The sequence below is a fragment of the Stenella coeruleoalba genome (assembly GCF_951394435.1).
Source record: "Stenella coeruleoalba genome assembly, chromosome: 18".
Taxonomy (NCBI): Eukaryota; Metazoa; Chordata; class Mammalia; order Artiodactyla; family Delphinidae; genus Stenella; species Stenella coeruleoalba.
In genome coordinates, this window is record NC_137164.1 from 35,865,293 (window position 1) to 35,882,391 (window position 17,099).

The window sequence follows — 17,099 nt, forward strand, 5'->3', positions numbered from 1 at the left end:
GGAATTTTCTTGTCCTGGGATTGTCCCTCACTATGCCCACACAAAATATTTGAACAGCACAAGTGAAATCTTTTGCCCATCATTCTAAATATCAATTCATTTATCTACCCATCCATCAACTCCTATACTAAAATTAACACCTAATTAATGACCAATACTAATCCATTTTCCATGGCAAATATATTTTCTTCCAGGATTCTATTACATTCACATAAATACTCGAATTCAATATATAGCAATAAATATGATGTTCAGATAAATGGACCAAGGCAAAATATAGATTAGATGTCCTTTTAGGAAGAGGACAATATTTGTTTGAATGATAGTGGAAATAAATGCTCTCTTCAAATTTATAGCTTTCCATTTCAAGTGCACTTCCTAATTCATGTCTACATATATGCTTTCTTGGATAAATTTGTATTAAATATTCTTTTAAAACATTTTTATTGAAGTATATTTGATGTACAATGTTGTGTTAGTTTGAGGTATACAGTAAAATGAATCAGTTATACATATAGCCACTCTTTTTTTTAGATTCTTTTCCCATATAGGCCATTACAGAGCATTGAGTAGAGTTCTCTGTGCTATACAGTAGGTCCTTATTAATTATCTGTTCTCTATATAGTATTGTGTATTCATGAATCTCAATCTCCCAATTTATCCCTCCCCCCTCTCTTACGTCCTGGCAACCATAAGGTTGTTTTCTACATCTGTGACTCTACTTCTGTTTTGTAAATAAGTTCATTTGTACCTTTTTTTTTAGATTCCACATATAAGTAATATCATATGATATTTGTCTTTCTGTCTGACTTCACACACTAAGACAATCTCTAGGTCCATCCATGTCACTGAAAATGGCATTATTTCTTATGGCTGAGTAATATTCTATTGTATATATGTACCACATCTTCTTTATCCATTCATCTGTTGATGGACTTTTAGGTTGCTTTCATATCCTGGCTATTGTAAATAGTGCTGCAATGAACATTGGGGTGCATGTATCTTTTCAAATTATGGTTTTCTCCGGGTATATGCCTAGGAGTGGGAATCCTGGGTCATATGGTAGTTCTATTTTTAGTTTTTTTAGGGAAACTCAATACTGCTCTCTATAGTGGCTGTACCAATTTACACTCCCACCAACAGTGTAAGTGGGTTCCCTTTTCTCCACACCCTCTCCCAGCATTTATCATTGGCAGATTTTTTATGATGGTCATTCTGACTGGTGTTAGGTGATACCTCAATGTAGTTTTGATTTGCATTTCTCTAATAATTAGTGATGTTGAGTATCTTTTTTTTTTTTTTAACCATCTGTATGTCTTCTTTGGACAAATGTTTATTTAGGTCTTCCACCCATTTTTTGATTAGGTTGTTTGTTCTTTGATATTGAGCTGCATGAGCTCTTTTTATATTTTGGAGATTAATCCCTTGTCTTTTGCTTCATTTGCAAATATTTTCTCCCATTCTGAGTGATGCCTTTCCTTTTGTTTATGGTTTCCTTTGCTGTGTAAAAGCTTTTAAGTTTAATTAGATTTCATTTGTTTATTTTTGTTTTTATTTTCATTACTCTAAGAGGTGGATAAAAATATCTTGCTGCAATTTATGTCAAAAGGTGTTCTGCTTATGTTTTCCTCTGAGAGTTTTATAAAGTCTGGCTTTACATTTAGGTCTTTAATCTGTTTTGAGTTTATTTTTGTGTATGGTGTTATGGAATGTTCTAATTTAAATTTTTTAGCTGTAGCTGTTCAGTTTTCCCAGCACCACTTATTGAAGAGACTGTCTTTTCTCCATTGTATATTCTTGCCTCCTTTGTCATAGATTAGGTGAACATAAGTCTGTGGGTTTATCTCTGGACTTTCTATCCTGTTTTATTGATATGTATTTCTGTTTTTGTGCCAGTACCATATTGTTTTGATTACAGTAGCTTTGTAGTATAGTCTGAAGTCAGGGAGCCTGATTCCTCCAGTTTAATTTTTCTTTCTCAAGGTTGTTTTGGCTATTCGGTGTCTTTATTGTTTCCATACAAATTGTGAGTTTTTTTTCCTAATTCTGTGAAAAATGACATTGGTAATTTGATAGGGATTGCATTGAATCTGTAGATTGCTTTGGGATACAGCCCTGACCAATACTGTATAAATGAAGGTAAAAAGGGAAAGAATTTAAATGTAGTCCAAATGCTGTATTTTTCTCCTAGGAATTTAAAGTGTTAATTAGTAGTGTCAAAAATTTTATCAGCATTCAAAATTTGTGATTTTCAGAGTGATTACTATTTGGAGGGGAATTAATTAGCTTCCTCCACCCTTTATCCTAACATTGTAATTTCACTGTGTGTCTGTGGAATTTACATTGAGCATGTACTCCTTTATAAATTCTTTGAGGGAAACTTTGGGACTAGAATATTCAGAAATAATGTATTTTACAAATTTTCCAACTTTATGAAAATATATATTTTTGCTTTTGATACAATTTAGTAATGCTTTAAAATTTCACAAGTAATGGCATATTCTCAGAAGAGCCAATCAATTAAAATTGGTTTACAAGTAAACATGTTTTTATTTTGTAAATTAATAGCCACTTATCAAAACAAGGTATGAAAATATCTCTCAGTATTCTAAGTTATGGGGGCACAGGGATAAAAAGAAGCAGTGCATGAAATAAGGGAAACACAGAAAGTTATATAAGAAAGAACTGGAAATAAAACTAAACATAAAAGTGATATGATCATATTTGTGTTAGAAAAAATATTTGCTTCTCTACTGAAACAAAATCCTGAAACTTACAAGTTTCAGACAAAATTCAGTTTGGCCAAATATAAAACTTTTGCTGTTAGTATAATATATAAAAGAATATAAGGGCAGGTACCACACTTAGAGGTCTGAAAGTGAGAGTAGCAAAGAAGAAATAATTTTATCTCTCAAGAATTTTCTTTCAACACTAGGCAATTGACTGTGTAGCAAATATTGTTTCCTTATATTGGCTGAAAGTATAATTTGAAATACATGTCTTTAGCCCTTTACTTTTATTGGTGAAAAAGTAGGATACAGTCACAAATTTTTTGCTGTAAAAATATTGAAGAAAATGTATGTATATACATATAAGTGTAATATATATTATATAAATGTATATAATGTGTAAATATCTCATAGATATATTTAAAATATATTAAAATTAAAAGTATAATTTCATAAAAGGAACAATGATTTTACATTTTAGAGTAAAAAACAAGAGTAATAGTATAGAACTTTTATGTTTAAAAGTGATCATGTAAAGAGAGAAATAAAATATAAGTATATAAAAAATTAGAATAAAAATCAGTTTCAGGGAAAATGTTTTACTTATATTAATATTTAATATTGTATAATGGTTCCAATTTATTATAGAATAATGACAATGAATTTAAAAGTAATGCAAATATTATTTACTGAATACTTATATTGATATTATTATTGTATATTTTTCACTTAATATTTATAAATTTTGGCTTATGGATAATATTTATATTTGTATATGCATAATAATCTAGCATTTAAATAAATCTATACTTTTTGTAACTTTGTGATTTCAAAGATTTAATAAAATGACTTTTTTCTTCCTCGCCTGCATTTGGAAATAATTGGAATAGGATAAAGAAAATTAAAAATAAAGTAATTAGCTTTATCAAAGATACAGTCTATTAGAAAATATAATCTTAGATCACAGACCAAAAAGCCTCACTGGTAAGTTTTGCCCCTCCTTTCTCAGTTTTAGTTTAGAATAGCCCATCTATGAGAAATAGTGTGTCTTTGTTACATAACATGTACACAGGTTTGTATTTCTGTGGTGATTATGCTGCTGGTGATGTGTGGTAGATTGGTGGGACAGAAGAGTTAGTCACAGAGATATTTCATATGTGGGTGTTATGGAAATCTGATAAAGCTCAACTAAAATACCCTGTATGAAGGTTTAACTAAATTACTGATTTGTTGAATATGAAGTTAATTAGAGATACAAGCTAGAAAATTTAGCAATTATTTTGCTTAGCTAAAATAAATACATAAGGCAAAGAAAATCCATCTTAGTTCTGGTGATTTGTAATTTTCATGGTTTATCTCACTAACTACTTACAATCCAAATGCCTACTTTTTTGAGATTGCAAATCAGTATTTAGACATAACCAGGAATAGTGTGTATGGCACATACAATCAAAGGTTAAAATATAGTGCATTATGATTGGGAATTTTTTTTACCCAACAGTAGGATATAACATATAAATATTTTAATAATTTTTAAAGGTTCATTTCTACTTTTTTGAAAACTAATGCATAAGGGACAACAATAATGTCACTATACATGCTGTGGAGTCCAGAAAACCATTTTGTGTTAAAAAGCAGCAGGATCTTTGAAGAATTCGAGCTAAAACAGAAGCAGAAAAAAATCATCAGCATCAGAACTATGAATTATTCACAGGTAATTCAATCACTGAAATGGAGGTTCCCAAGTTGGTGTTAATAAAAGAGAACATTATTAAAAGATAAGAGTTACTAAAGGATGACAAGCTTGGTAGGTCACTGAATAAGGTTCTTTACAGGTATGGACTGTAAAAGTGTCTCATTACCGAATAATTGTGTGCCTGTTAACTTTACTTTTGGAACTTTGTGTTTATACTCTTTCTTACTTTGGGAGAAGTAGGAGTTATTTTGTAAACATTTACTTCAAATTTTGTTATCCAAATACTTCCTTTTTTAGAGAAGTATAGTTGATTTACAATATTGCATTAATTTCTGCTGTATAGCAGAGTGATTCATTTAAACATATATATACATTATTTTTAATATTCTTTTCCATTATGGTTTATCACAGTATATTGAAAAAATTCCCTGTGCTATACACTAGGACCTTGTTGTTTATCCATTCTATATATAATAGTTTGCATTTACTAACCCCGAACTCCCAATTCATCCCTCCCCTCCCCCCTCCTCCTTGGCAACCACAAGTCTGTTCTCTATGTCTGTGACTCTGTTTTTGTTTCATAGATAGGTTCATGGGTGTCATATTTTAGATTCTACACATGAAGTGATATCATATTGTATTTGTCTTTCTCTTTCTGATTTGTTTCATTTAGTATGATAATTTCTAGGTCCATCCATTATCCAAATACTTCTTGAGAATTAGACTCACAATTTAGCTGTCAGCTCCACATAAAAATGTTATACAAAACAAGAAGTCAGTACTAAAATATAGATTTTCTGTGTGAAAAATAAGAGTTTATCATCTTTGTCCACGTTCACACCCCTGTTCCTAAAACTGCTCATTTTCCTGAATATTTATCTTGGTAACAGGATACATAAATGATTAGTTATCCAAGACATGACTCTCATTCTTTAAATATTCCTTCTTTTAGCATCCTCAGTTACAAATGATCACCATTCCTAAATAATTATTTATCCAAGACCTCTCAAATTAAGTGACTTAGCTCCATTCTTATCACTCAGCAGATTTCACATAGGTAAGTAGCAAATAAAGCAAGATAAAAGCTATTTTACAGCCATAGGCTATGTTTGTACATGCATATTGTAAACTCTACAAGACCATCCATTTACAAATTACTTGTTTAATTTATAACTCCACATACACTATTTGAGGCCCACTAAATTAGATATAGATATATTGATAGACATACACATTACAGATATAAATATTTGGATATATTTAGTCATTAATTATCAATCCCTGAAACTCTATTGTAAATCATGCATCCTGGTTTCTGACAAAATCATCCTTTTGCCTCAAAACCAATCCATGTAACAATAGGACAGGTAAATATATGTATTTATAAATATACTTATATTTATATATAAATGTGTATATAAATGCATCTGTAACGTTTTAGTAATATAAAGAATTTGTTTAAATTTCCTTGCAAGAACTAATGATCATCTTCAGTGATTTTGCAACCTTATTTCAACAATCCAATGTTCTTAATATTTAAAAATTAATATAATTTCTTAAACACCAGGTCTTATTACTCTGTGTAATATTCTCTCTTCTATTATAGGGGGACTATATTCATATTACTTCACTTATAGTCATTATGAGAAAATTAGTATGTTTGTAGCACATATGATATCTATGCTGTCATATCTCTAAATCTGAGAACAAAATGAAAGCTAGAAATCATGTCATCCAAATTAATTTTTTATACATGAAATCCTTTTCATTATCTCTAACAAATATGATCCCATTGGCCTTAAATGGCTGTGTAGTAGAAAGAACACACATTTTAGAATCAATTCATCTGTGCTTCAATCTTGGATCTTTCACTTATTGGCTGGTTTTCTCAGACAATTTATTCATCCTCTTTCTTTCTGAGATTCCTCATTCATATGGAGATAATAGTCTCCAAATTATAGGACTGTATGAGTATTAAATGAGATAATACGGATAAAGTCCTTGTACTACTCCTAGGGTTCAGCCACTGTTGCCTCTCTTCTTTTCCCAACAATACATGAATGATTGGAAAATCTCCATCTACACATACCAATAATGTGTTCAAATTCTATATTGATAATTACAGTGTAGTTACTTTCACTGACTTATGTTTTGCTTTCCTTGGATCATTAGTTAATACGTATATGGCTTTTATTGGAGTTAAATTATTTCCTTCTCACCGCTGTCCCACCACACTCAAATGTCTACTTTTGATTAAAAGGGCTGTTTAGTATGCAATGTAATACCATTATACTACTGTACAAATGATAGACAAAAAATAAAATAAATTTGCTTTCTTATATATAAAATATTTTCATTAGACTAGATGATACTTTTTAAATAAATGAAGTTTTAAATCAATTGAATGCAAACATCACAAAGGGTTTGAGAAGTTTAGATTGTTATGCATCATTTAAAATATATATTTATTTTATATATAAAATACAGATATTCCATTTAATCTTTATCCAGTTCCCACTGGGTAGCACAGTAGCATCTTGCAAAACTATAGTTAAATATCACAATCAGGTTATTGGCATGGATAAGGTCAACAAACAGAACAATTTCAGCACCATAAAAATCTACTGTGTTACCTTTTTATAGCCCTTCTACTTTACACCCCCTCCATTACTGACACCTGGTAATCTATTCTGCATTTGTATATTATTATTTTTTCAATAATATATAAATGCAATCATATAGTATGCAACCTTTTAGGATTGGCATTTTTTTTTGACTCAGTCTAACCTCCTAAAGATTCATCTAAGTGTTTTATTTTTTAATTAAAAATATTTTTATTAAGACTTTATTATTTAGAGTTTAAGGTTCATAGCAAAATTGAAGGGAAGATACAGAGATTTCTCATGTACCCCTGCCCTCACACATTATCAACATCCTTCATCAGAGTGGTACATTTGTTAAAACTGATGAATCTACATTAACATATCATAATTACCTGAAGTCCATAGTTTATATTAGGGTTCACTCTTGATTTTGTTTATTCAATGCGTTTCACCAAATGTATGTATAATGATATATATCCATCGTATGGTATCATACAGAGTATTTCACTGCTCTAAAAATCCTCTGTACTCTGCCTATTTGTTCTACCACTCTTGCTCCTCGGGGAAACACCATTTTTTTGTTTGTTTGTTTGTTTTCATAGTTTTGCCTTTTCCATAATGTCATATAGTTGGAATAATACAGTATGTAGCCATTCCGCTTGGCTTCTTTCACTTAATAACATGCATTAAAGGTTCTTCCAGGTTTTTCTATGGCTTGATGGCTCATTTCTTTTTTTTCTTAGCTTTTTAAATTTTTTAAATTAAAAAATTTGTTTTATGAGAGTGTAGTTGATTTACAATGGGGTGTGTGTTTGTACATATATATATGTGTGTGTGTGTATATATATATATATATATATATATATATACACACACATATATATACACTCTTTTTTAGATTCTTTTCCCTTTTTTTTAGAGCTGAATAGCATGCCTTTGTTTGGATGTACCACACTTTATATCTCCACTCACTTACTGAAAGACATTTTGATTGCTTCCAAGATTTGCAATGATGAAAAAAGGTGCTATAATCATCTGGGTGCAGATTTTTGTGTGGACATATGTTTTCAGCTTCTTTGTGCAAATATCAAGGAGAACAATTGCTAGATTTTATGAAAAAGAGTATGTTTAGTTTTGTAAGAAACTAACAAATTGTCCCCTAAAGTTGCTATACCATTCTGCATATCACCAGCAATGAATGAGAAGTCTTATTGTGCCACATTATCTCTAAAATTATGTATTATCAGTGTTCCAGATTTTGGCCATTCTAATGGTTGCACAATGGTATCTCATTGTCACTTTAATTTGAATTTCCCTGATGACATATGATATGGAACATCTTTTCATATGCTTACTTACAGTCTTTATATCATCTTCGGTGAAGTGTCTGTTAAAGTCTTTGGCTCATTTTTTAAATGGCTCTTTTGTTTTCTTATTGTTGAGTTTTAAAAGTTGTTTGTATATTTTGGACAAGAGTCCTTTATCAGATATGTCTTTTGCAAACATTTTCTCCCAGTCTATGGCTTGTTTTCTAATTCTCTTGATACTGTCATTCACAGAAGTTTTTAATTTTAGTGAAGTCTAGCTTATCAATTATTGCATTCATGGATTATGTCTTTGGTATTATACCTAATTGGCATCACCACACCCAAGGTCCACTATATTTTCTCCTATGCTATCTTATAAGTGTTTTTATAGTTTTGCACTTTATGTTTTGGCCTATTAGCTATTTTGAGTTAATTTTTATGAGGAGTAAAAAGTCTGTGTCTAGATTCACTTTTTTGCATTTGTATGTCCAGTTGTTCCTGCACCATTTGTTGAAGAGGCTCTTTGCTCCATTATTCTGACCTTGCTCTTTTGTTAAAGATACGTCGACTATATTTATGAGAGTCTAGTTATGGGTTCTCTATTCTGTTCCACTGAGCTATTTGTCCATTTCTCTACCAATATCACACTGTCTTGATTACTGTAGATTTATAGCATGTCTTGAGGTCAGGTAGTGTCAGTCTTCCAACTTTGTTCTTCTCCTCCAGTATTGTGTTGGCTATTCTGGGTCTTTTACCTCTTCATGTAAACTTTAGAATTAGTTTTTTGATATCCATAAAATAATTTCCTGAGATTTTGTTTGAGATTCATTGAATCTATAGAACAAGCTGGGAAGAACTGACATCTTGACAATATTGAGCATTCTTACCAATGAACATGAAATATCTCTATCTCTTCAGTTCTTTGATTTCATTCATAAGAATTTTTAGTTTTCCTCCTATAGATCTTATACATATTTTGTTAGATTTATGCCTAAGTATTTAATTTTGGGGAGTGCTAATGTAAATAGTATTATTTTTAATTTCAGATTTCACTTGTTTATTGCTGACAGATAGGAAAGAAATAGACTTTTGTATATTAACCTTGTATCTTAAAACCTTGCTATAATTGCTAAGAGGTTTTTTTTTTTTTTTTGTCAATTCTTTCAGATTTTCTACATAGATGATTATATCAAATGGAAATAAAGACAGTTTTATTTCTTCTTTCCAAATCTGTGCAGCTTTAATTTCTTTTCTCAACTTATTATGTTAGTTAGAAATTCCACTATGATGTTGAAAAGGAGTGTGAGGGGACAGGCTGGCATTGTACCTGTTCTTAGTGTGAAAGGTCTGAGTTTCTCATCATTAAGTATTATGTTCTCTGTATATTTTATGCAGATACTCTTTGTAAAGTTGAGGATGTTCTCTTCTATTTCTAGTTTACTGAGAGTTTTGTATCATGATTGGGTTTTGGATTTTATCAAATGCTTTCTCTGCATCTACTGATATGATCCTGTGATTTCTCCTTTTTAACCTGTTGATGTGATGGATTACACCAATTGAATTTTCACAAGGTATTTTGTGTATCAAAAATGTATTCATTTTTATTGATGAGGAGTTATTCCTGGATATATATACCGTGGTATAGTTGTATCTTCATTTATTGAAGGACATCTAGATTGTTATTGTTATGAACATTTCTGTACAGACTTTTTATGTGAAAATGTTTTCATTTTTCTAAGATAAATGCCCAAGAGTGCAATTTCTAGGTTTTATAGTTGTTGTATGTTTAGTTTTATAACAAATTCTCAAACTGTTTTCCACAGTGTACAATTTTATTTTTGTATTCATATTCTGAGAAACACCTGTTATTTATTTATTTACAGTAGGTCCCTTTTGGTTATCTATTTTAAATATAGCAGTGAGTACATGTCAATCCCAAACTCCCAATCTATCCTCCCCTGCACCATTCTCCCCTGGTAACTCTAAGTTCATTCTCTAAGTCTGTGAGTTTGTGAGTCTGTTTTGTAAATATTTCCATCCATGTTGCTGTAAATGGCATTATTTCATTCTTTTCAATGGCTGAGTAATATCCCATTGCACATATGTACCACATCTTCTTTATCCATTTTTCTGTCGATGGACATTTAGGCTTCTCTCATGTCTTGGTTATTGTAAACAGTGCTGAAATAAACATTGGGTGCATGTATCCTTTCGAACCATGATTTTCTCTGGATATATGCCCAGGAGTAGTAGTGCTGGATCATATGTTAGCTCTATTTTAGTTTCTTCAGGAAACTCCATACTGTTCTCCATAGTGGCTGTACCAATTTACATTCCCACCAACAGTGTAGGAGGGTTCTCTCTTCTCCACACCTTCTCCAGTGTTTACTGTCTGTAGATTTTTTGATGATGGCTATTCTGACTGGTGTGAGGTGATAACTCATTGTAGTTTTGATTTGCATTTCTCTAATAATTAGCCATGTTGAGTATCTTTTGATGTGCCTCTTGGCCATCTATATATCTTCTTTGGAGAAATGTCTATTTAGGTCTTCTGCCCATTTTTTGATTGGGTTGTTTGTTTTTTGAATATTGAGCCATGTGAGATGTTTGTAAATTTGGAGACTAATCCCTTGTCAGTCACATCATTTGCTAATATTTTCTCCCATTCTGTGGGTTGTCTTTGTACCATTTTAAAGTCCTACCAGGAAAGTGTGAGAAATCCAGCTTCTTCACATCCTTACCAGCATATGTTGTTGCCACTATTTTTATTTTAACCATTGTTACAGGTGTATAGTGATAGCTCACTGTGATTTTAATTTATATTTCCCTAGTGGTTAATGATGTTGAACATCTTTCCATATAGTTGTTTGTCACCTATATATCCACTTTGGTGAAAAGTATTTTCATATATTTTCCTTTTTTATTCAATAGATTGTTGAATTGTTTTTACTATTAAGTTTTGAGATTTTTTTTTCACATTTTTCCAGATACTAGTCATTTGTCAGGTATATGGTTTCCCAGTGTATCACTTTTTTATTTTTCCTGTTGATGTCCAATAATCATAGCACCGTTTGCTGAAAATATTATCCTTCCTCCATTGAATTGGCAGCATTTTATTTTAAGTGATTTTGAATTTTTTAAATGTAGTAACGATCAATTTTTAAAAATAAAGAAATAGATTCAGCATAGTTACTCAAATATTTTTGATAATGAAAACTCTGGAGTTTCTCTTTTAACTTGTAAATTCCTAGGCTCCAGGCAAAGAATCACATAATCAGAGTTTTCATCTGGGAAGGTGACTGTTTAATAAGCATCCCAAGGTATTGTTATTATAAAAATATGGAATTTTTTTTCAAATTGTCAAAGACATATTCTTTCAATAAAAAGTAAGAAAAGTGATTAGAGAACATTTATTTTATGTTCTATATGTATGTAAATTATGTTATATAAGTTTGGCAATGCTCTCTGACCATAAATTTATACCACAATATTTAAGCAAGAATATATTACAAATAAGTTTTAAAACTGCAAAAAAAAAGGTACAATAATAAAATCAGAAGGTTAAAACAACATAGTAACATATTTGTAGCAAACTGAAAATATAAAATAATATAAAAATGAAATAAAATGTCTTCTTTTCTAAAGCTCAATTCACATACAGTGAAATTTTGTGAATGATGGTATTTTAGTTAATGTAAAATATGTAATATATATATGAATAAGCCATGTGACATAGTACATATCATATATTATATGCTTATTATCATGACTTTCTAGTCAATAACAGATATGGTAATCTACCTAAAAAGATGGTAAAATATAATGTAATTTCAAAAAGAATAAAAGTGAAAAAATATTAATAATTCTGCTTCTGCAAAATATAAAAGAGGGTACAGTTTTGCATCATAAATGCATGGATCTACAATTTGTTCTTTCAAGTGCATCATTGAGTTAGTTAAGGGGTTGCTGTACCTAATAAAACTTGGTATCTCATTAATGTAACAAATATTTATTTATCCCTTAGGTAGAATACAAATGGTGGTGGTGTGAGAGTGGTGGGTTTAGTCTAACAGAGATTCTGTCATCTTCAATCTAGTGCTGCCCACATCTCCCTTGTGATTAACAAGTCTCCAGCAACTGGAGAAAAAGAAGCTTTTAGTTGTCATTCCTGAAATTGGTGGATGAATTTTGCCTACAGCCATTGGCTATGTCTCTGTCACATTTCCACCTTTAAGTTCAAGGCACATTGAGAAATGGAACCTAGCTCTGAGTTCAGAAGGAAAGTGATCTGAATTTTGTCAACAGATAACTGGTTTCTGTTATATTTGAATAAGTATGACTTTAATGGATGTTAATAATTTGGCTCTAAGGCTTTGTGAGTACAGTAAGTCCCCTACAAACAAAGCTTCAAGTTGCAAACTTTCAAAGATGCAAACGTGCGTTCACAAGTCCAATCACGTAAGTTAGTTCATGTGTTTAGCATACATTTTCACATGCGTGCATCCTCTACAAGTGGTGTGTTTTGTGTACTTTACTATATAGAGTACAGTTATAAAGTATTTCTATTTCAAGCCCAGGATGTCTGGAAGCAAGCGTAAAAGCAGCGGTGATGTAACTGGTACTACTGTACTTTTCAAGGTACTGTACTGTAAGATTTAAAATGTTTCCTTTATTTTTTTTGTTTATTTTTATGTATTATTTGTGTGAAAAGTATTATAAATCGATTACACTACAGTACTATATAGCCGATTGTGTTAGTTGGGTACCTAGGCTAACTTTGTTGGACTTATGAACAAATTGGACTTATGAACGTGCTCTCAGAATGACTCCTTCATATGTAGGGGATTTACTGTATTTAAATTTACATTAAAAGGAGGAAGTTTTCTCTCTGAATCACATTTAAAGAATCAAATCCATTTTGGTAATAAAACTAGTAATGAAATTATAGAAAAATCTACTCTCTAAAGAATGTTAAAGAGACTAGATTCTTTTTGTATGACTGAATTTTCTATTTTAGAAATTCTGAAATTTATGGAAGCTCTTCCTAAAGAAAAAAAAAAGGCTTTATAAATAGATACATAGATTTATCCTGAAATTTATTCTCATTTTGATGGTATATGAGTTTAAAATTTCTCTCCTAGAAATTGTGTGATGCAACCTACTTATGTTATATGTCAGAAGGCTGAAGTTTAAATGAAAAACCAACTACACATTGGCGAGAGAAAAGCAAACACAGTATCTATAACCCACTTCCCTGGGGTCGCAGTGGTTAAGAATCCACCTGCCAAAGCAAGGGACACAGGTCTGAGCCCTGGCCCAGAAGATCCCACATGCCGCAGAATAACTAAGCCCATGCACCACAACTAATGAGCCTGCACTCTAGAGCCCGAGAGCCACAACTACTAAGTTCTTGCTTAGTCTTGTTCTTTCCACTGCTTCACATTATCCCATGATATGAATGTTATCTTGTTCTGAACCATAGTTAATGCCAAAATGACACAGCAAGTTGAACATATTTACTGTAGCACATAAAACGTAAAAGACCCATGAGTGTTAAATTTAAGTTATTTTCCAACATAAATATGTTTTTATCAGTTACTTTTAATCACTTATTTGAAAGTATTCCTTCCAGAAACTGAGTATAACAGGTATGGCCTATTACACAGAGTATAATTGAACACTCTTACATGCTGAATGCACAAATTCAACATTTTATAATCATTCATGCTCATTGTTTGTGGAATGAAATGTCAGTGCATTAAATTAATTTCCTCTATTACAATTGCCTGTTATACTTAGCTTATGCCAGGATTTGTTGAGCTTGAAAGTTATTTAATGAGTTATTATTTTTCTTCCTTAACTTTACCATAAAGAATATAATTGTCTTCTCAGCATTCTACTTAATAAAGCACTATAAATTAAACTTATTCAGAGAATTAAATTTCTGCAAATTATCCTAGAATGCAACAAATGGACATTTTCGGAGAGAGGAGAGAGAACCCATGTCTAGATTTTTTTTTTAAATTTATTTTATTTATTTATTTATTTTTGGCTGTGTTGAGTTTTTGTTGCCTAGTGCAGGCTTTCTCTAGTTGCGGTGAGTGAAGGCTACTCTTCGTTGCAGTGTGCAGGCTTCTCACCACGGTGGCTTCTCTTGTTGCAGATCACAGGATCTAGGTGTGCAGGCTTCAGTATTCATGGCAAGCAGACTCTGTAGTTGTGGCTTGCAGCTCTAGAGCACAGGCTCAGTAGTTGTGGCACACAGGCTTAGTTACTCCACAGCATGTGGGATCTTCCCAGACCAGGGCTCAAACCCATGTTCCTTGCATTTGCAGGTGGGTTCTTAACCACAGCACCAACAGGGAAATCCCTCATCTCTAATGTTTTACATTTGAAGTATTTAAGAGAACAGAAGATAATATCAAAGAACTTTATACTTACTAAATATTAATACAGACTTTTAATAATTTAGCAAAGGTAAAGTCATTAAACATTTCATACCTATGTGATAGGTCAAGGGGATACAAAGGTTAATAAGAATGATACTTAGTCTATTGAGAACTCATAGTCCAGAAGACAAGTATAATTCTAATTTCAAGGGAGCAATATTACACTAGAGGCATGTACATCATGCTGTGGAGAAAGAGAGCTGTGAGAGACTGCCTGATGAGCTGAGGTTTTCAGAGGACATGACATTTAAAAAAGGTCTTGAAGTAAGAATAGAAGTTCAGCATGAGAAGAAAGGGGAGCCAACATTCAGTGCAAAAGGAATTACATGAAAAAGTAGCACAAAGAAAAAATAGAATGCTCTTTTCTAAAAAACTGATAGACTATTTGATTGTAATGTCAGATGAAGCACGTGGGTTAGGGTTATGTTTATTGTTAGGGCTAGGGTTAGGGTGCTGAGGTTTTGAAGCCCAGAACCAAACAATGCACACACCACTTTGGCTTATATTCCCTTAATGATTTAGGCACAGATAGCCACACTTAACCAAAACTTGTTTCACAATCATATGACCTATGCAGTTGCTTAGGGCCCCATGCTTACAAGGGGCCATGTTTGTTTTAATATTCTGCCCTTGCAATCTTGAAATTCTTAATAATTTTTTTTGGCAAGGGGCCCTGCACATACATTCTTTACTGGGCCCTGCAAATCATGTAGCTAGTTCTGCACCTAAAAGCAAAGATGGATAGGTAACACTGTTTAGCCATGTGCCTTTAAGAAATCTATACTCACTTTCAATCAATATCTAGCAGGCTTTGCCAAGGTAAATATGACGAAGAAGATGTATAGCCCCAGTTAATCAATGTGACATAATTATGTGACATAATTTTTATTTTTTTGACATTAAATTCATTGATTTTTTTCTTTTTTAAAACTGAATTTGTATGACTTACTCCATAGACAAAAATGTGGGACTTGAAAATATTTTCATGAAAAAGTTATAATTTTTTGTTTACTTTTCTTTTGCTTTTATTGTTGTTTTCCCTGAGAAAATTGTACAAAAGTGGTACACTAAACAAAAATTAAAAATAATTCTGGAGATTGATCCTTTGCCCATTGTTTCATTTGCAAATATTTTCTCCCATTCTGAGGGTTGCCTTTTCGTCTTGTTTATGATTTCCTTTGCTGTGCAAAAGCTCTGACGTTTAATTAGGTCCCATTTGTTTATTTATTTATTTATTTATTCATTTATTTAACATCTTTATTGGAGTATAATTGCTTTACAATGGTGTGTTAGTTTCTGCTTTATAACAAAGTGAATCAGTTATACATATACATATGTTCCCACATGTCTTCCCTCTTGCAACTCCCTCCTTCCCACCCTCCCTATCTCACCCCTCTAGGTGGTAACAAAGCACTGAGCTGATCTCCCTGTGCTATGCAGCTGCTTCCCACTAGCTATCTATTTTACGTTTGGTAGTGTATATATGTCCATGCCACTTTTTGTTTTTATTTTCATTACCCTAGGAGGTGGGTCAAAAAAGATCTTGCTGTGCTTTTTGTCAAAGAGTGTTTTTCCTATGTTTCCCCTTCCATATGCTAACACGTATATTTAGAACCTTAAAAAAAAAAAAAAAGAGGTACTGATGAACCTAGTGGCAGGGCAGGAATAAAGATGTAGACATAGAGAATGGACTTGAGGACATGGGGCAGGGAGGGGGAAGCTGGGCAAAGTGAGAGTACCATCAATATATATACACTACCAAATGTAAAATAGCTAGTGAGAAGCAGCAGCATAGCACAGGGAGATCAGCTCAGTGCTCTGCGATGAGCTAGGGACATGGGATAGGGAGGGTGGCACGGAGCCTCAAGAGGGAGGGGCTATGGGGTTATATGTATGCATATGGCTGATTCACTTTGTTGTACAACAGAAACTAACAGTATTGTGAAGCAATTGTACTCCAATAAAGATCTATTAAAAAATAATAAAATAATTCACTCATCTACAAGAAGTGGTTGTGTGAGTCACCTTGTTAGACAGCTTCAACAAAAGTGAAATAAGTTGAAACTTCTGTTTGAAGAGTTAACTAATTCAGTCACATAATAATAAATAAGAAAATGGAGTTTATCTTAACAATAAGATTTCACTAAATACAAAACAAATTGGAAAATAGAACTGTTACTCTGTGTTTACATGAGAAAATATTGGAAAGAGATTATTCTTAATCAGCAGTATGAGTTTATCAGGAAGTTTAAATGAAAGCCAAATTCTCAAGAAAACATTTAGGAAACAACAAGAACAGCAAAAAGTAAAAGAAA